This window comes from Puma concolor, chromosome D2 (assembly GCF_028749965.1).
Source record: "Puma concolor isolate L17-30 chromosome D2, mPumCon1.1.hap2, whole genome shotgun sequence".
Taxonomy (NCBI): domain Eukaryota; kingdom Metazoa; phylum Chordata; class Mammalia; order Carnivora; family Felidae; genus Puma; species Puma concolor.
Window position 1 is genome coordinate 13,366,648 of NC_141677.1, and position 21,099 is coordinate 13,387,746.

General features: G+C 39.0%; 1 protein-coding gene and 1 long non-coding RNA gene across 8 annotated transcripts in view; both read left to right on the forward strand.

Moving 5' to 3' along the window:
* Positions 1 to 21,099, forward strand: part of ARID4B (AT-rich interaction domain 4B) — a 157,549-nt gene that overhangs the window by 28,613 nt on the left and 107,837 nt on the right. The gene's annotated exons all lie outside the window — the stretch shown is intronic.
* LOC147575781 (uncharacterized) lies at positions 319 to 6,722 on the forward strand. Its single transcript, XR_015241547.1, has 2 exons — positions 319 to 3,334; positions 3,374 to 6,722. It is a non-coding gene; the product is annotated as an uncharacterized LOC147575781 (long non-coding RNA).

The following is a 21,099-nucleotide window of genomic DNA, read 5'->3' on the forward strand; positions in this document are numbered from 1 at the left end:
TTCCAGTTTTTCTGCCCAGCAGAGACTTTGGGGTCCACTTTGTACCTCTTATGTTACTGTTAGTTAGAAATAGATGTAGGGGCGCCTGGGTGGCGCAGTCGGTTAAGCGTCCGACTTCAGCCAGGTCACGATCTCGCGGTCCGGGAGTTCGAGCCCCGCGTCGGGCTCTGGGCTGATGGCTCAGAGCCTGGAGCCTGTTTCCGATTCTGTGTCTCCCTCTCTCTCTGCCCCTCCCCCGTTCATGCTCTGTCTCTCTCTGTCCCAAAAATAAAATAAATAAACGTTGAAAAAAAAATTAAAAAAAAAAAAAAAAGAAATAGATGTATAAATTTATCTTGCTCAGTGAAAATGGGAAAGGTCAACATTTCAAGTTTTACATATATTCTGGATGACTTTACTTTCCTGAACTCAAACTGGGTCACATGATTTTTAAAAAGGATTTTTTTGTGCTTCTTTCAGATGTCATTGTTTGTATAACCTGGAAAATTTGGCATTTCTAAGTGCCTTTATTGATACATAAGTGAATAACATCAGAACTGAATATTTGTTTTTATGTTTTATTTGGTTTCATTTGGGGGTGGCGCAGCGCCGGTTGGTGGTGGGCAGTGGTGGCTCAGTCCCTGTTTCCAGCTCTAAAATGTCTCAGGCTGGTGACTCGGGCATTCCTTCCCGTTGGTGTGAAAACATGCAGCTCCCACTTCCGGGGCTCAGCGGAAGTGGGAATTGAATATTGGAAACTGGAACCGTTTCTAGAATATTCGGGATGCAAGGTTCTTGTAGGCGTATGCAATTCTTCACAAAGGTAGACTCTTGCAGACAGGATGATTGCAAAATTGTATCAAATATAATATGTAATGAAATGTGAACGCAGACAACTTACATTAGAGGTTATAGTCATATTGTTGAAGTCCAAATACCTATTTTTTTAATGTTTATTATTTTTGAGAGAGGGGGAGAACGCCTGTGAACAGGGGAGGGGCAGAGAAGAAAGGGAAACTGAGGATCTGAAGCAGTCTTGGAGGTGACCGCACAGAGCCCGATGCTGGGTGGAGGCGATGGGCGGGAGGCTCAAACTCCAACTGTGAGACCATGACCTGAGCCGAAGTCGGACTCTTAACCCACTGAGCCACCCAGGCACCCCCCCCCCCCCAAATATCTGTGTTTTAATTTAGTGGTTAGAATCATTTGGTTAGAACACTTACATGGCTGAAAAGTTAAATAGGTAAAAGAATATTGTAAAAAACCTTTCATTCACTTTTTCTCTTCACTCTTTGAGTTTCCCTTCTTTCTGCACAGGTACCCTCTGTTGTTTCTTGTGTATCATTCCAGTGTTACTTGTGTGTAGAAAAGGAAACACAAATTTGCCTTCTTCCTCCTTTTTTTACGTTCAATTTTTAAAAATTTATTACTCATTTTTAAAATTATTATTATTTTTTTTAAGTTAGTGATCTCTACACCCACCGTGGGGCTTGAACTCACAACCTGGAGATCAAGAGTCTTATTCTCTTCAGACTGAGCCAGCCAGGCACCCCATTTACTTTCAATTTTTATTTATTTTTACTTTTTCTTACTTTTTTTCAATTTTTAACTCCTACATATTGTTCTGCGCTTCACAACTTTGTCACTTAGCACATCTGGGAAGATTTTTTTTTTTAATGTTTATTTTTGAGAGAGAGAGAGAGAGGGAGAGAGAGAACTTGTGGAGAGGGTGGGGGAGGGGCTAAGAGAGGGAGGGACAGAGGATCCAAAGTGGGCTCCTCGTTGACAGCATAGAGCCTGATGTGGGCTTGAACTCGAAAAACCTCGAGATCTTGACCTGAGCTGAAATCAAGAGTCAGATGCATAAATGACTGAGCCATCTAGGCACTCTGGGAGATGTTTTGATACAGGTGCATAGAGAATGCTCTCATTTGTGTTTTAACAACTTTGTTGAGGTATAATTTTTACACCAAAATATTAAACCATTATAAATGTAAAAATCAATGATTTTTTAAAAAAATGTTTTATTGAGAGAAAGAGAGAGTGCGGGGGAGGGGCAGAGAGGGGGAGAGAGCATCCCAAGCAAGTTCCTTGTCGTCAGCGCAGAGCCCCATGGGGGGGGGGGGGGCGCTCCATCTCAGGAACTGTGAGGTCTTGATATGAGCTAAAATCAAGAATTGGATGCTTTACTGACTGACCTATGCAGGTGCCCCTGTAAAAATCAGTGATTTTTAGGCAAACGTATAGGGTGTGCATTCATAACCACAATTCAGTTTTAGAACATTTTTATCTTCCCTAGAAAGTTCCCTCCTTCCCTGCAGTCAGTCCTCCCTCCCATCTTCAGCCCCAGGCAACCTCAAATCTCATTTTGTTTTTGCAGCTCTATATTCGTTTTATGGATGTAATATTTGTTTAACCACGCTCACATTTGTGGAGTTTGGGTTGTTGTTGACCTTTTGCTTTTATAAATAGCTCTGAGATGAGGTCACTTTGTATATTTGTTATTTCATACATATGCAAGAGTATCTGTAGGATAAATCCCCAAAAGTAAGGTTACTGGCTACAAGCTTTATGTATTTTTTATTTTGGTATTTTTTCTGTATAGCTTATATAGATTTACATTCTCCCCAACAATAGGATTGCCTATTTTCCCAAACCTTACCAGCCAAGTATGTTACCATTCTTCTGAACTTCTGCTGATTTGAAAGTGAAAAATACTGTCTCGGAGTACTTTTTATTTGCATTTCTCTTATGAATGAGCTGAACATTTTTTCATATGTTTAGGAGCCACTTGGATTTCTTTTTATGTCAACTACCTCTTCCTATAAAATGTCCACTTCTCTGTTGAATGGTTAGACTTTTTAAAAAATATTAATTTCTAGGTGACTTTATATTAGGGAGGTAGATGAGCTTTTTGTTAGTGATGGGGATTACAAAAATTTACCAAAAAAATTTTTAATGTTTATTTTTGAGAGAGAGAGAGAGAGAGAGAGAGAGAGAAAACAGGGGAGGCTGGAACCCACAAACTGCAAGATTATGACCTGAGCTGAAGTCACATGCTTAACTGACCAGGTGACCCACAAAACTTTTTAAGAGCTTATTTTTTTTGTTTTTTGTTTTTTTTGTTTTTTTTTTTTGCTATACAGAGGTATTTTTTTATCGCTAAATATATTAATTTATCAATACTTTCATTTATGGCATCTTGAACTTTGAGTTAATTTACTAAAAGTAAGGTATAAGTTGAATACCCTTCCAGGGTCATAATTCATTATCGTTTTGAATTAAACTTGATAGATTTACTGACTTACATCTGTGATAAATACCTTTGAGCACATATTGTCTCACATATGTACAAGTATATCTGTTGGATGAATTTTGGTGTATATTCTTGGAGCTAGGGATGTATGCATTTTTAATATTGATAATTATCAAATTGAATACATGTATCTTTTAAGACTTTTAAGATAATGTCCTGCTAATTGGTAAAGAAATAAAAGGTGATTTGTGTTCAAGATCCCAGATCATTAAACTCGTCCAGTACTAAGAAAGCTTTTGTTGAAAGTAGAACACTTGGTTGTAATTAAGATTTTTTTTTCATTATGTATTGGTCTTCAAGACACCAGAATTACAGTGTAGAAATTCTTGGAGAATTTGCATTATCTCTTAAAAAATGTGCATATTCTGTGTTCTCCTTCTTGACATCTATCCTAGAGCAATACTGATACACATAGATGCACAAGAAAGTGTGTATGAATATGTTTATTGCAGCCTTGTTTGTATTAGTGAAAAACTGGAAGCCTTTTAATATCATTAAATACTACAAGGATAATTTGATAGTGTTTACTGATTGGAAAGATCTGCAAAACATTTTTTGAGTGAAAAAGAAGAAGGTTGAAAGACAGTATATTAAATTTAGTACCAAACAAAACAGATGAACATGTGGGAAGGGGGACAAAAAAGAAGAGAGAAGGAAATAAACCACACAAGACGCTTAATGATAGGAACAAGCTGAGGGTTGATGGAGGGAGGTGGGTGGGGGATGGGCTAGATGGGTGATGGGTGCTAAGGATAACACTTTGTGATGAGCACTGAGTGTTTTATGTAAGTAATGAATTACACTGAAGTCTACTCCTGAAACCAATATTGCCATGGATGCTAACCAAAATTTAAAAAAAAAAGAAAATAAATTTAGTACCAATTATGTAAAAATATATTCGCAGAAATACCGTACATGGGTACATACGCTAGTATATAAATGGAAAAGTCTGGAAGAAACCTGGAAGGACATATGCCAAAATGATAACAGTAATTACCAATAGGAATGGTATGATAATGTAGAATTTAATGTTTCATCATTTGTATAAGGACAGTATATTTGTTGACTGTGTAAACAAAAGCTAATTTTAAACATTCTGTTAGCAGTAAAAGTGTGTTGTGTTGTACATAGATCCCTGTAAATGTGGAGAAAGGAGCCTGGAAGGCCACCCTAAAGAGGCGAAGGGAGTTAGGTTGATGAGGGATGTGAGAAGAGAAAATGAAGGGAGGCAATGTTTACCTTTTGTCTACATCCCTATCTTTATATTTTTATAAAGCAGATAAATTCACATATTGTATAATGGGGAGAAAAAGGCTAAATTCTTTGGGACCAAGAATTCATATGAGAATATGATCTCATTTTTTTGGGCTCATTTAACCGTTCTTAATGAAAATAGTAGCTGCCAATTGAATCACTAGGTAGAGAATAAAGTTCACTAATTTGATGATAATAAGGGCATTAATTTGCTTGATGCGATGTATGCTCATTACTTTAGGGCAAATACAAGAATAAAAATAAGCAGACCCTTTCCCATATTCTATCATGAACACTTCTAGCTTCTAATACATTCAAGATAGTAGACGTAGAGCTGTTCTTCCTGTGCAGCCTCATCTGGAATTTTCTCTTGTCTTCCCCCTTGCTGCTACATCCTCTCCTGCAGTCTGGATAGCTCTCTAGATTACTGGTCCAGGATCAGATCTGTTCTTAGGAAAGGGGAATCAGCAGTGAGAGGAAAAAAAGATAAAATTCTTCATTATTCCTTTATTTAGTCAGTCACTGAATATGAAGATGTCTTTAGTCTATCCTCTCTCTATCCCTACCTTCTATCTCATTCTAGATTACAAACAATTCCTAACCTGTCTCTGATCCTGTCTTGTATTTTTGGAGTCCATTTTACACATGGCAGCCACTGTGATATAAAACATAGATCATGTCACTCTGCATAAAATTTTGTAATGGTTCTCCTGTTGCCCTTAGGCCATGCTTCTCTTCCGTGGCTATCAAAATATTTCTCAGTATGGTCACTTACAATTTATTTAAATGTTTTTTTTATTTTTGAGAGAGAAAGAGAGCACACGTGGTGGGGAGGGGGGTGGTGGGGTGGGCAGAGAGAGAGGGAGACGCACAATCTGAAGCAGGCTCCAGGCTCTCAGCTGTCAGCACAGAGCCCGACGCGGCGCTCAAACCCACAATCCGTGAGATCTTGACCTGAGCCCAAGTCGGATGCTTAACCGACTGAGCCACCCAGGCGCCCCAGTCATTTATAATTTACCGATTTATTTGTACCACCTATATTACCACCTTTCCCCCTTGCATTCCAGACTCTGTGTTTCTCATTTCAGGTCATTACACATCTTGATTCTTTTTCCTAGACTGCCAGTCATCCTGCAGGTATCCTTCCCTGATATCCGAAGACTGATTTACGTTGTGCTTTGTGCTCTCCTTGTACAGAACCAGATCACAGTGGTTATCTTTGTGTTGTAATTACTCGCTTGTTTAACTGACTCCACTAAACTCCTTGGAAACAAAGACTAGGTCTTAGATTGTATCCCTGGTTCCTAACTAGTGCCTGGTATTTTATAGGTTTTAGGTCAAATATGTGAGTCAGTGAATGGTTAATCTTATGCAACCTAACTCTCAGCCATTTTTCTGGCTTCTTTTCTCTTGTTCTTTCCCTACCTAGTGATAAAGGGAAAGAAAATATGGGGAAAGGTAAGAAAAAAGGAAACTGAAGAGGAATAGGAGGGAAGTTGGTACAGTTCTTAGTATTCTATGCTTAATTCTTTCCCCCCCTGCCCCCCCACTCCAAATATAAGAATTTATTATTTTTATTACAAAGAACTAATTTGTAATAAAAATTTGCTATTTTAATTTCAGATTTCTGGGCAAAGGATATAGTGTTTAGTTTAAAAACTAAAAAGGCAGTATGTCTGCTGAAGTATTTAGAGGAAGGTTCTCTGATGTCTGCCATTTACTTTAAGTTCTTGTGCCTGGATGGCTCAGTTGGTAGAGCATGTGACTTTTGGTTTTAGGGTCATGGGTTCAAGCCCCTCATTTGGCATAGAGTTTACTGTAAAAAAAAAAAAAAAAAAGTAGGGGCTCCTGGGCGGCTCAGTTGGTTGAGCGTCCGACTTTGTCTCAGGTCATGATCTCGCAGTCCGTGAGTTCGAGCCCCGCGTCGGGTCTTGTGCTGACAGCTCGGAGCCTGGAGCCTGCTTCTGATTCTGTCTCCCTCTCTCTCTGCCCCTCCCCCACTCATGCTCTGTCTCTCTCACTCTCAAAAATGAATAAATGTTAAAAAAAAAAATCCAAAAAAAACCCCTGATCTGACTACATACAAATTTAAAATCGTACAAGAAATGACAGAATAAATAAAAATCGAGTGTTATTGAAAAACTAATAAATGCAACTGGGATAAAATATATTTTATTTTATTTTTTAAATTTTTTTTTTTTTTTTAACGTTTATTTATTTTTGGGACAGAGAGAGACAGAGCATGAACGGGGGAGGGGCAGAGAGAGAGGGAGACACAGAATCGGAAACAGGCTCCAGGCTCTGAGCCATCAGCCCAGAGCCCGACGTGGGGCTCGAACTCACGGACCGCGAGATCGTGACCTGGCTGAAGTCGGACGCTTAACTGACTGCGCCACCCAGGCGCCCCGAGACTTTCTCTTTCTTTCTTTCTTTCTTTCTTTTTCTTTCTTTCTTTCTTTTTCTTTCTTTCTTTCTTTCTTTCTTTCTTTCTTTCTTTCTTTCTTTTCTTTTCTTTTCTTTTCTTTTCTTTCTTTTTTTTAAATAAGTATTTATTTTTATTTATTTTAAAGAGACAGAGCAGTAGCGGGGGAGGGGCAGAGAGAGAGGAAGACACAGAATCCCAAGCAGGCTCCAGGCTCCCAGCTGTCAGCAAAGAGCCTGATGCAGGGCTCCAACTCACAAACTGAGAGATGATGACCTGAGCCAAAGTTGGATGCTCAACCGACTAAGCCACCCAGGTGCCCGAGACTTTCTTTTTTTTTTTTTTTATTAAAAAAAATTTTTTTTTTAACATTTATTTATTTTGGGGACAGAGAGAGAGCATGAATGGGGGAGGGGCAGAGAGAGAGGGAGACACAGAATCAGAAGCAGGCTCCAGGTTCAGAGCCATCAGCCCAGAGCCTGACGCGGGGCTTGAACTCACGGACCGCAAGATCATGACCTGAGCTGAAGTCGGATGCTCAACCGACTGAGCCACCCAGGCGCCCCCGAGACTTTCTGAAATAAGGTCTTATACATGTGGTTCTTTCACGTGTAATCCTCTGTTACTATACAGGAGTTCTGTTGATAGAATGGAAAGGTATGGGGGAAGGGGAAGGAAGCATTCTATAGTCTTATGATCAGGTCTCATTCTTTTAGTGAGCTGGTGTCCCTGGGTTGTGATCTTCACACGTGCTTCTCTCAGGCCCTTGTCCTTAGATGAAACTGGAAGGCTTTAGGGGATTGGGCTTGGGTATTTTCCTTCCCCCAGGCTGGTTATTCTCTGATAAAATAGTTTCTTTGGAGGGCAGGCCTTGTAAAGAAAAACAGTGTTCTGGATGTATTTCAAAATGGTGACTTTTTTTTTCCTCTTCCCACACCAGAAGCACGAGGGGATTTTTCTCTGTGAGAACCTGCTAGGTCATTCATGAAAGTATGGGACAGCTCAGGCTGTCCGTACTGAGTCTTTCTCAATTCATCAGTTACATTTGAGGTTTTCCTGTGCCTTACCACCTCCAGTACAGGTTTCTACTCCTGCCCTTCTTCTCAGGTTAAGTTGTAATTCTCTGTCTTTGCCTGTTCATCTTTTCAATTTTGGAAGCAATGGTTTGTCCCGTGATGTCAGTTTTCTAATACATGAAGAAGAGTCACTGATTTTCAGTTCAGCTTTTTTCTTGTTGTGAGGATGGGAGTGGTAACTTCCGATCTCCTTACAGGCCAAAGCAGAAACTGGAAGTCTCCTGCCATTTACTTCATTTATTTTTTATGTTTATTTATTTATTTTGAGAGAGCATGCATGCGCACACACGAGCAGTGAGGGGCAGAGAGAGAGAGAGAGAGAGAGAGAGAGAGAGAGAGAGGGAGGAAATCCCAAGCAGGATCCATGCTGTCAGCTCTCATGAACTGTGAGATATTGACATGACCTGAAGTCATTGAACCACCCAGGTGCCCCTCCCACCATTTACTTTAAATTTTAAATGTTTATTTACTTTTGAGAGAGGGAGAGACAGAACTGGAGAGCAGGGGGAAGGGCAGAGAGAGAGAGGGTGAGGGGGAGACACAGAATCTGAAGCAGGCTCCAGGCTCTGAGCTGTCAGGACAGAGCCCAGTTCGGGGCTTGACCTGTGGACTGTGACATCATGACCTGAGCCGAAGTTGATTGCTTAACCAACTGAGCTACCCAGGTGCCCTGATTTACTTTAAATATAAATGATTCACAGATAGAAGGATCATAGATCTATCATAAAATATGTAGAGTAAAACTTGAATGGTAGAATCTTGTACTCTGACCTGAGGATACACAAAAGGTGGGAAGAACACAGAGACAGTGTCTAGAAAATTCAGAGAAGTCTTTGCATTTAAGCAGAACTTTGAAGAATGGGATAGTGTTCTCGATGGGAAGTAGGGGGAAGGATGCTTCAAGAACAGATAGCATCACTGTGACCAAAGATCCAATAGGCGGGAGAACTTGAAGTGGTGAGAAGCCTGACATGGTTGGAGCACAAAACCTATGCCTGCCTAGCTCTTACCTCTGAAATTCTGTTGGAATAATAGTTTCCAGTACCTATACCTCCCTAATTTCTTGTAGCAGGGCTAATACTTGGAGTTGGAGCTCTCATTCTTTGCTTTGGCCTTTACCCTTAGCCCTACATCTTGGTGGGTTTTTCGTCCAGGAAAAAATAGCTCTTTTTAGAAGAATAGTCTCTTTCAAACATTTTTTAGGCATAAATACTGTATAACAACACAATGCATGTACACATAGACACAGGAATCAGAAATTTCACAAAATAAGGGGCCCCTGGTTGACTCAGTCGGTTGAGTGTCTGACTTCGGCTCAGGTCATGATCTCACAGCTTGTGGCTTCTAGCCCTGTGTCAGGTGATGCGCTGACAACTTGCAGCCTGGAGCTAGTTTTGGATTCTCTGTCTCCCTCTCTTTCTCTGCCGCTCTCTGGCTTGTGCTCTCATAAGTAGGTAGGTAGGTAGGTAGGGAAGGAAGGAAGGAAGGAAGGAGGGAGGGAGGGAGGGAGGAAGGAAGGAAGGAAGGAAGGAAGGAAGGAAGGAAGGAAGGAAGGAAGGAAAGAAAAGAAAAAAAAAAGAAAAGAAAAAAAAAGAAAAAAATTTTACAAAATAATTCTTTCATGTTCATTTCACTCTGATATGTTCTGTTCTTTTCTCCCTCATTTTTGAAATGCTGGTCAGCACCCATCAAATTATATTCACAGTCCATCGATTGGTCATGACTCAGTTTGAAAAACACTGAGGGAATCCTGATGTACCAGTGCGTGCACTCAGAATAATAACTCCTCTTTTGCCGGACTTCTCAAGTTTTCAGTAATTTTTTATTGTAAAATTTCAATCTGATAATTTTGTTTCATCTCTGATCATTTTATTTATAGAGATAAAATTAATTGACCTGTATTGATTGTGTATCTTGGATCTTGATAAAACCACTTGCTTGTTCCAGTAGCTTTTTTGTAGATTACTTTGGATTTTCTGTATAGCTTGATCATGTCACCTGCCACTAAAGTTTTTCTTCTTCCAGTCCAAATGCCTTTTGTTTTTCTTTCTTGATTGCATTGGCTAGAATCTCCAGGACAAAGTTGAATAGACTTGGTGAGGTGGACAACTCTGTCTTGTTCTTTTTTTTTTTTTTAAAGATTTTATTTCTAAGAAATCTCTGCACCTAATGTGGGGCTTGAATTTACAACCCTGAGATCAAGAGTTACATGCCCTACTGGCAGAGCTAGCCAGATACCCCTGTCTTGTTCTTTTTTTTTTTTTTTTTAATGTATGTTTATTTTTGAAAGAGAGAGACAGAGTTGCAGAGTGCAAGAAGAGGAGGGGCAGAGAGAGAGGGAGACACAAATCCAAAACAGCTCCAGTCTCTGGGCTGTCAGCACAGAGCCTGACACGGGGCTCAAATTCAGAACTCACTAACTGAGATCGTGACTTGAGCCGAAGTCAGACACTTAACCAACTGAGCCACCCAGGTGCCCTTTCCCCTGTCTTGTTCTTAATCTTAGGGGAAAGATTCAGTCTCTCATCATTTAAGTATGATGTTAGTTGTAGGTTTTTCATAGTTGCCTCTATACTGAGGAAATTTCCTCTTGTTCCTCATTTGCTGAGAAATTTTATCAGGAATGGATTTTGGATTTTTTCAAATGGATTTTCTCTATTGAGGTGATCATATGGTTTTTCTTTTAAAAATTTGTTGATATGCTTAATTATGTTGAGTGATTTCTGAAGTTTAAACCATTTACCATTTCTAGAATAAACCTCACTTGATCATGGTGTATTATCTTTTCAATGTATTGTTGGATTCTGTTTGCTAAAAATATGTTTGGAATTTTTACATTTCTGCTGATGAGAGATAATAGTCTGGTTTTCTTTTCTCACAATGTCATTGTATATCAGGAAAATGCTGGCCTTGTAGAATGAATTGGGAAGGATTCTATGCTCTTCAATTTTTTGGAAGAGTTTTTGTTGAGTTGATATTATTTATTCTTTAAATGTTTCATAGAATTCACCAGTAAAGCTATTTGTGCCTCAAGGTTTCATTGTGGAAAGGTTTTTAACTACAGATTCAATTTTTAAAATAGGTAGAGAGGTCTATTCCAGTTATCATTTCTTGCTGAGTGTGTTTTTGTAATTTGTGTGTGTCAAGAGATTTGTCCATTTTATCTGAGTTATTGAACTTACTGGCATGGAATTGTTCATAGTGCTCCTTTATTATCCTTTTAATGTTTGTAGAATCTGTAGTGATGTCCCCTCCCTCATTTCTCATAATGGTAACTTGCATCTTCTCCCTTCTTATCCATGATCCATTTGGCTAGATTAGCAATTTTATTGATCTCAACAAGTCAGATTTTATTTTCATTGATTTTCTTTATTTTTCTGTTTTCTATTTCACTGATGTTTATATTGATTTTTATTATATCTTGTCTTCTACTTCAAGTTTAATTTGCTCTTCTTTTCCTACTTAAGGCAGAAGTTGAGGTCATTGATCTGAGATCTATCTTCATTTTGTTACAGGTGTTTAGTGCTATAAGCTTATGCCTAAATACTGCTTTGGCAATATCACACACATTCTGATATGTTCTATTTTTATTTTCATTCTGGTTGAAATACTTTCTAATTTCCTTTTGATTTCTTCTTTTACCCATGGGTTATTTTGACATGTGTTACTTAGTTCCCAAATATTTGTGGACTTTCCAGAGATCTTTCTGTCAATTGATCACTGAGTTAAATCCCTTGTAGTTACATTTTGTATACTTAAGTGTTCTCACATTTATTGAGACTTGATTTATGGCCCAGAGTATGTTCTGTCTTGATAAATGTTCTGTGTGCAGTTGAGAAGAAAGTTCTGTTCTTGTTGGGTAGAGTGCTGTAGATGTAAACTAGATGAAGTTGGTTGATAGCATTATTTGTGTTCGGTATTTGCTGAATTTCTGAGATCTCTAGGTTTATAATTTTCATCTAGTTTAGAAACAATTTGGCCATTATTTTTCAAAAAAAATTTTTTTATTTCCCCCCTTTTTGTTATTGGGGACTCCCAATTACATATGTATTAGGCTATTGGAAGTTGTGCCTCATCTCCTTGATGTTCTTCTCATTTTTTATAGGTGCGTTTTATTTTTCTTTCTGTTCTGTTTTGAATTGTTTCTGTTACTTGGTCATCAAGTTCATGAATCCTTTCCTCATCTAGTGTGTATTTCATCTCAGACATCATAGTTTTCATATCTAGAAGTTTGATTTGAGTCTTTAAAAAATATTTTCCGTGGGGACACCTGGGTGGTTCATTCAGTTAAGTGTCCGACTTCGGCTCAGGTCATGATTTTGCGGTTCATGGATTTGAGCCCCGCATCAGGCTCTGTGCTGACAGGTCAGAGCCTGGAGCCTACCTCAGATTCTTTCTCCCTCGCTCTCTGCCCCTCCCCCACTCATGCCCTGTCTGTCTCTCCCAAAAATAAATAAACATTAAAAAATTTTTTAAAGTATTTTCATGTCTCTATTTGACTTTTTGAACATATGGAATACACTTATAAGTGTCTGACGTCTTTAGTTGCAAATTCTAATATCTGTTGCAGTTATGGATCAGTTTCATAATTATTATTGTTACGGTTCATGTTTTCCTGCTGCTTTTGCATGCCCGATAATCTTTGAGTGAATGGCAGACATTATGAATTTTGCCATGTTGGTGCTGGATATTTCTGTAGTTCTGTAAATCTTCTTAAGGTTTTTCTTTGAATGTGGGTAAATATTTGGAAACAGGATGATCTTTTTGAGTTTTGCTTTTAAAATTTGTTAGGCAGGGCAGGAGCAGTACACAGACAACAGCTAATTATTCTCCACTATTAAGATAAGACCAGATTTTCCTGGGTGCACTATCCATAAATTATGAGTCTTTCTAATCTAGCTGGCAAGAACAAGCACGTTTTTGGTCCTGTGTGAACACCAGGCAGTGTTTTCTCTAATTGTTTCTGATGGTTCTTCCCTGGGTCTTGTTTGTGTAGTAGTTTCCTCACATGCGTGTATTGCTAGGTCTGTTGAGGACTTGAGGAAGACCTTTTACACATCTCCAGGGTTCTCTTTCTGGGTAGCCTTCTCCTCTCTGGTAGTCTGTTCTATGACTTCTAGCCACCTTGGGCTCCTTAAACTCTTCGGTGTTTCTTCAGTGCAGGGACTCTTAATGGCTTTTGCCTCACTCAGTTCCCTCTTCTTGTGCCATGGCCTGATAACTATCAAGGCAGTAAGCTGGAGCAGTGACAAGGTTCACCTCATTTGTTTTCTGTCCCTTAGGGATCTCTGGCCTTCTTTGCCTGATGTCCAGTGGCTTGAAAACCATTGTTTGAAGTATTTTGTTTGTTTTTGTTGTTGCAGGTTTGATAGTAAATCCAGTTGCTTGTTTATTTTGGCTAAAACAGGCTAATAACGATATTTAACAATATTTAAATAATATATTGCACATTAAAAAAAGTCAGCAAGTCAGGATTCCAGCAATGCAGAAATAGTGCGCCAAAATTCATGGCTAGTGCCTGCTGAAGAAATTATTAGTTTGCTATATTCATGGGATTAGGCTGAAAATATTTAAGTTTGTGAATTAGACAAAAGGTCAGATTGTCATTAAGAATATCATTCCTTTTATCAGTCTTGTGTGTTCTTCTATTGTACCTTCTTTTACACTATCCTCATTGAGACCATGGGAACATTTTGGTGTCATAGATGTTACTTTAGGATTTCATGCCATATGCATAGTAATATTACCTACCTCACGGGTAGACTACATGAGTTAACGAACATAGAATGCTTCCTTACCACAAGACCTTGCATATAAGTAAGCACAAATGTCAGCCATTAATGTTAACACAAGCTTTTTTAAATTTTATTTTATTTTTAAAATTTACATCCAAATTAGTTAGCATAGAGTGCAACAGTGATTTCAGGAGTAATTCCTTAATGCTCCTTACCCATTTAGCCCATCCCCCCTCCCACAACCCCTCCCGTAACCCTGTGTTCTCCCTATTTAAGAATCTCTTATGTTTTGTCCCCCTCCCTGTTTTTATATTATTTTTGCTTCCCTTCCCTTGTGTTCATTTGTTCTTTGTCTTAAAGTTCTCATGAGTGAAGTCATATGATATTTGTCTTTCTCTAATTTTGCTTAGCATAATACCCTCTAGTTCCATCCACGTAGTTGCAAATGGCAAGATTTCATTCTTTTGATTGCCGAGTAATACTTCCATTGTATATATATATCACATCTTCTTTATCCATTGATCCATCGATGGACATTTGGGCTCTTTCCATACTTGGGTTACTGTTGATAGTGCTGCTATAAACATTAGGGTGCATGTGTCCCTTTGAAACAGCACACCTGTATCCCTTGGGTAAATAGTAGTGCAATTGCTGGGTTGTAGAGGAGTTCTATTTTTAATTTTTTGAGGAACCTCTATACTGTTTTCCAGAGTGGCTACACCGGTTTGCATTCCCACCAGCAGCGCAAAAGAGATCTTCTCTTTCCACATCCTCGCCAACATCCATTGGTTGCCTGAGTTGTTAATGTTAGCCATTCTGACAGGTGTGAGGTGGTATCTCATTGTGGTTTTGATTTTATTTCCCTGATGATGAGTGATGTTAAGCATTTTTCTCATGTGTCAGTTGGCCATCTGGATGTCATTTTTGGAGACGTGTCTATTCATGTCTTCTGCCCATTTCTTCCCTGGATTATTTGTTTTTTGGGTATTGAGTTGGTAAGTTCTTTATAGATTTTTGGATACTAACCCTTTAACTGATATGTCATTTGCAAATATCGTCTCCCATTCCATTGGTTGCCTTTAGTTTTGCTCATTGTTTCCTTCTCTGTGCAGAAACTTTTTATTTTGATGAGGTCCCAGTAGTTCATTTTTGCTTTTGTTTCCCTTGCCTCCGGAGATGTGTTGAGTAAGAAGTTGCTGCAACCAAGATCAAAGAGGTTTTTGCCTGCTTTCTCCTTCAGGATTTTGATGGCTTCCTATCTTACATTTAGGTCTTTCATCCATTTTGAGTTTATTTTTGGGTATGGTGTAAGAAAGTGGTCCAGATTCATTCTTCTGCATGTCGCTGTCCAGTTTTCCCAGCACCACTTGCTGAAGAGACTGTCTTTATTCCATTGGATATTCTTTCCTGCTTTGTCAAAGATTAGTTGGCCTTATGTTTGTGGGTCCATTTCTGGGTTCTCTACTCTGTTCCGTTGATCTGAGCGTCTGTTTTTGTGCCAAACACAGGCTTTTTAAAATCTGACAAAATTTTAAGTTTAGACTTTTCTGTGTTAAAATAAAACTCAAAATATTTTTAGCCACAAAGTGTGTTTATGAAATTAGGATCTATAAATGATAATAGTCATTTAGTCACTATACAGCTGATTCGTTAATAGATGATGTGTATTTTTTGATAATATTTGACTAGTTATTTTACTTAATGATGCAGTATTACAACTTAGGTTTCCTGGAACTTTTGGGAAAAGTGAGTCACTTCTAGATACTAACTACAATTTTTGCCTTTTTCTAATATCAAGACTTAAAATTTGTTAATGGAAGTTTTATCAAATGTCTTGGTATTTTATGTTTAAAAGATTGTTTTAAACTTAACCTTTTTCTTGATGATAGTGACTGTATTATTGATAAACCTTAGTGCCCACTTAAATATGAGGTGGAAAAGTATTATAGTAGGAGGATGATATGTTGTGTTCTCTGGTTAACCAAATACAGTATTTTAATCTGTGTGGAAGAAGCATAATTACTTCTTTTTGATAACCATGGAAATGAAAAAAGGGCCAATTATGCAGAAAATACTGACATTTTTGCAAAGCTAAAATAAAAACTAAGTTGTGGTGAAAACATATCATCTAGAATTCAGTCACTTAATTTTTAGTTGAAATAATAGGTCATGGTCACATTATATTTTTATTATTTCTTTAAAAAATTTTTTTACCATTTATTTATATTTTGAGAGACAGAGAGTGAGTAGGGGAAGGGCAGAGAGAGATGGAGTCACAGAATCAAAGCAGGCTTCAGACTCTGAGCTGTCGGCACAGAGCCTGACACGGGGCTCGAACTCACGAACTGCGAGATCATGACCTGAGCCAAAGTCAGACGCTTAACCAGCTGAGCCACCCAGGTGCCCTATGTTATATTTTTAAAGACACAGTTGTCATAAATAAGTACAAACAAATGAAAGCTTGTGAAGTGAAGTAAATGTAATTAGACTTCTCTATCTGATCAATTTATCACGTTTCATCTTATGATAATTTTACAGTAAACTTGGAGAACAGGTGGTGGTAGACCTTGGAGAATTAATGGAGATTCACTGGAAATACAGGATAAATTTCATTTCCTTTATAGAGGAGTCTAAGTTAACTTCTTCTAAAAAAAGTACAGGGGCACTTGGGAGGCTCAGTAGGTTGAGTGTCTGACTCTTTTTTACTTTTTTAATGTTTATTTATTTTCGAGACACACACACACACACACAGAATCTGTGGTAGGCTCCAGGCTCCCAGCTGTCAGCACAGAGCCCAGTGCAGGGCCTGAACCCACAAACCATTGAAATTGTGACTGGAGTCAAAGTCCGATGCTTAACTGACTGAGCCACCCAGACGCCTCAAGTGTCTGACTGCTGAGTTTGGCTCGGCTGATGATCTGACTCGTTCAGCCCCGTGTAGGGCTCTGTGCTGAGGGTGTGGAGCCTTCTTGGGATTTTCTCTCTCCCTCTCTCTCTGCCCCTCCCCCGTTCTCTCACTCTCTCTCTGTCTCAAAATAAATACACTTAAAAAAAAAAAAAAGAAAAATAGTATTGGTAAGAAATCTCATAGTGCTTTTAAGTAAATACTAAAATACTAGTGTTTAATATTAATACCTTTATAATGAAAACACAGATTTGATTTAAATAGTTTCTGATCATTATAAAAATTATTAAAAATTCATAGAAAATATGGAAAATCTAGAAGAGCAGACAGGATGAAAATCAGCCACAATTTAGACATTGCAGAGATTACTAATGTTAACATTAAAAGTTTTTTTAATGTTTATTTTTGAGAGAGAGAGCAAGCAAGCTAGCAGGGGAGAGGCAGAGAGAAGGAGACACAGAATCTGAAGCAGGCTCCTCAGCACAGAGCCTGATGCAGAGCTCGAACTCACCAACCATGACATAATGACCTGAGCTGAAGTTGGCTGCTTAACTGACTGAGCCACCCAGGCGCCCCACCACTGTTAACATTTTAATATATCCTTCCAGGTCTTTATGTGTCTGTATATGTGTGTGTGTTTTAACAGAATTATTAATAATACCTTTTCTTCTTTTTAATATTTGTTAACATTGGCTCCTGAATGTGTAGATCAGTTTAATTGGTATATGTTATAGATAGTTTTTTTTTTTTTTTTAACGTTTATTTATTATTTTTGGGACACAGAGAGACAGAGCATGAACGGGGGAGGGGCAGAGAGAGAGGGAGACACAGAATCGGAAACAGGCTCCAGGCTCCGAGCCATCAGCCCAGAGCCCGACGCGGGGCTCGAACTCACGGACCGTGAGATCGTGACCTGGCTGAAGTCGGACGCTTAACCGACTGCGCCACCCAGGCGCCCCTGTTATAGATAGTTTTAAAGGATGATCGGTTGTTGTTACCTACTAGGCAGCATGCAGTAACACTGAGGAGATATTTGGATGTATGCCCTTTTCCTACTTCTAATTAGTTGTGTCCGTAGAATCACTTAAAGTTCTGCCTCTGTTTGCTTATTATGCCAGTGAGTAATCATACTTCTCCTATTTATCTACAGAATTTGTTTTTATAGAAATGAATGTGCTTTGCAAGATGTTGTATCAGTTTTATTGTTTTATTATAATGTTAAGTAATATCTAAGGCAGTAAATATTTCCATTTCTGGTTAAATCTGATTAGCGTGCATCAAAGTATTCTTGTTCTTTCCTTTTCTTGCATTTTAATTAGGTTACCTTTATGAAAAGCCTTTATGAAAAAATATATTTATTGTATACATATATAAAATCTCTGAAGATTCTGTCTTTAATTGCAAGGTTGTCAGAGACCTACAGAAACATGTTTATAGCTTCCAGGTTAATTATTCCTATGAATATAGTAGTTTGCACTCATTGTCCACAGTACCTTGGCTTACCTACTGTGCTTCCAAAATCTGACACACCCATGAAACTAATTTTTGCATGAACTGTATTTATATACTGTTATCCCAAAGTGTACCAAACAGAGGGTTGCCTTTAGCTGATTGTATCCTATGAAGTAATCTGGAGCAGAATATTACCTTGTGTGAGTTAGAGGCAGCAGTGAGGGCTAAAAGTAACATCTTGGGTTTCGTGGACCAAGTGAAAACTGAGGCTCTTGAGGATATAAGTAAGCCAAGTCTGTCATAAACTGTTTTCACAGGGTATCACGATGTTAAGCGCAGATCAAGTAAATATTGGGTTAACTAGGACCCACTGGAGACCATTGTTAGGCATCATTATGTTTACATAGTGATTGTGTTCTTGATGATTTTAGTAATTCCCTTCAGATAAACCACTAAATTCTAGTATTTAAATGTTTGTCTTTTTTTTTTTTTTTTTTTTAATTTTTTTTTTCAACATTTATTTATCTCTTGGGACAGAGAGAGACAGAGCATGAAGGGGGGAGGGGCAGAGAGAGAGGGAGACACAGAATCGGAAACAGGCTCCAGGCTCTGAGCCATCAGCCCAGAGCCCGACGCGGGGCTCGAACTCACGGACCGCGAGATCGTGACCTGGCTGAAGTCGGACGCTCAACCGACTGCGCCACCCAGGCGCCCCTAAATGTTTGTCTTTATTTCATACTAGGTCTTCCTTCTCCTAAATCATGGTATATGTCCCTAGGCCTGTATTTTACCCCAAATAGGAATGTTTAAGGACCATTTTGTGACCAAAAACGATTTCATTATTAATAATGTTGGTATCTAATATGATTAGTAATATATTTGTTTCTTTTCATTACATATCTCTAACGTTTCTCTCCTTGGTCTTTTCAATGGTAGAAATGAACCCGACTGCCTTAGAATTGCTCACCACTGTTAACTAAATTAAATTAATAAAATAAGTAAATTAAATAAATTACTAACTCTCTCTCACCTTGGGGCATGCTATATAAAATTGCCCTGTTAAGAAGCAGTCTGATGGCAAGTCATTACTGTGCAGTCTGTCCAGTCTGTGACTTTATTTTGAGCTCACATTTGAAACCACTTTGTTTTATTTTGTTTTGTTTAATTTTTTAAAATTTATTTTGAGAGAGAGAGAGAGAGTCAGAGAGAGAGCAAGCGGGGTAGGGGCAGAGAGAGAGAGAGAGGATCCCAAGCAGGTTCTGCACTGTCAGTGTGGAGCTGGATGCATGGCATGAACTCACGGACCACAAGATCATGACCTGGGCTGAAGTCAGACGCTCAACCAACTGAGCCACCCAGGTGCCCCTGAAACCACTTTTTGGTTTTTTTTTTTTAACATCTTAAAATGTAAACTATTGGAAGTGACTCAGAACTGTTTGTAACTGAGTTTGAACTATGCAAGATCATGACTGTTGTCTTTTTTAGATGCTTTCTCAATATCTTTATTTTTTTTTAACATTTATTTATTTTTGAGAGACAGAGAGCACAAGTGGGGGAGGGGCAGAGAGAGAATGAGATGAAACACAGACTCTGAAGCAGGCTCCAGGCTCTGAGCTGTCAGCACAGAGCCTGACGCGGGGCTCGAACTCACAAACTGTGAGCTCATGACCTGAGCCAAAGTCAGATGCTTAACCGACTGAGCCACCCAGGCGCCCCTCCCATTTTGCCAAATCCTATTTGCCAAATAGCCTGATTTTAGTGGTCCTCCCTTATTTGGGCCTGCCCAGCATGTGTTTTCCCTTCATTTGGTAACAGCATGCCCTTGGTGGACTGTCAGTGTAGGTGCCCTGTTCTTGACTGGCTGAGGACTGAGCATGTGATTCAAATTAGGCTTATTGGGTATGTTTAAAAAAGTAAGGAAATGTCTGGGTGACCCAGTCAGTTAAGTGTCTGATTCTTGATTTTGGCTCAAGTCATGATCTCGTGGGTTGTGGGATTGAGCCCCATGTCATGTTCTGTGCTGAAATTGTGGAGCCTGCTTGGGATTCTCTCTCTACCTCTCTCTCAGCCCCTTCCCTACTTGCTCTCTCGTTCTCTCTCAAAATAAATAAATAAATGCTTAAAAAATTTTTTTTAAGGTAAGAAAATGGAGGGGCACCTGGGTGACTTGGTGAGCGTCCAACTCTTTTTTTTTTTTTAATTTTTTTAACGTTTTTATTATTTTTGAGAGAAAGCATATGTGCGAGGGGGGAGGGGCAGAGAGGGAGGGAGACACCACCTGAAATAGGCCCCAGGTTCTGAGCTGTCAGCACAGAGCCCGATGTGGGGCTCGAAACCAGGACAGTGAGATCATGACCTGAGCTGAAGTCAGATGCTTAACAGACTGAGCCACCCAGGCACCCCAAGTCTCCAACTCTTGATTTCACTTCAGATCATGGTCTCATGGCTTGTGGGTTCATGCTGTCAGCACAGAGCCTGCTTAGGATTCTCTCTCTCTCTCTCTCTCTCTCTCTCTCTCTCTCTCTCTCTCTCCCTCCCTCCCTCCCTCCCTCCCTCTCTGCCCCTCCCCCACTTGCATGCTCTGTCTCTCTCTAAAAGTAAATAAATTTTAAACAAAGAAAATGAAAATAACATAATATTAAAATGTTTTATGAATGCATCAAGTAATAACATAAACATGTCCGATTCTGTGGTATTGTCAGTGAGTGCTTTTAACTGTTATATGACTGTCAAAGAGCTCATAGTAGAAGTAAGAGAATGTGTTGAGAGTTCAGGTTTGGTAATTCATGGAGAGAACTCACAGTACTTAGTGGATAGTCATACTTAGGCTGTAATTTGTTACAAGAAAAGGATACATAATGAGCAGAAGGAAAAGATGCTTGGGGTGAAGTCTGGAGGAAATCAGATGCAAGCTTCCAGAATCTTCTTCCAGTTAGAGTCACACAGGAAGCACTTAATTC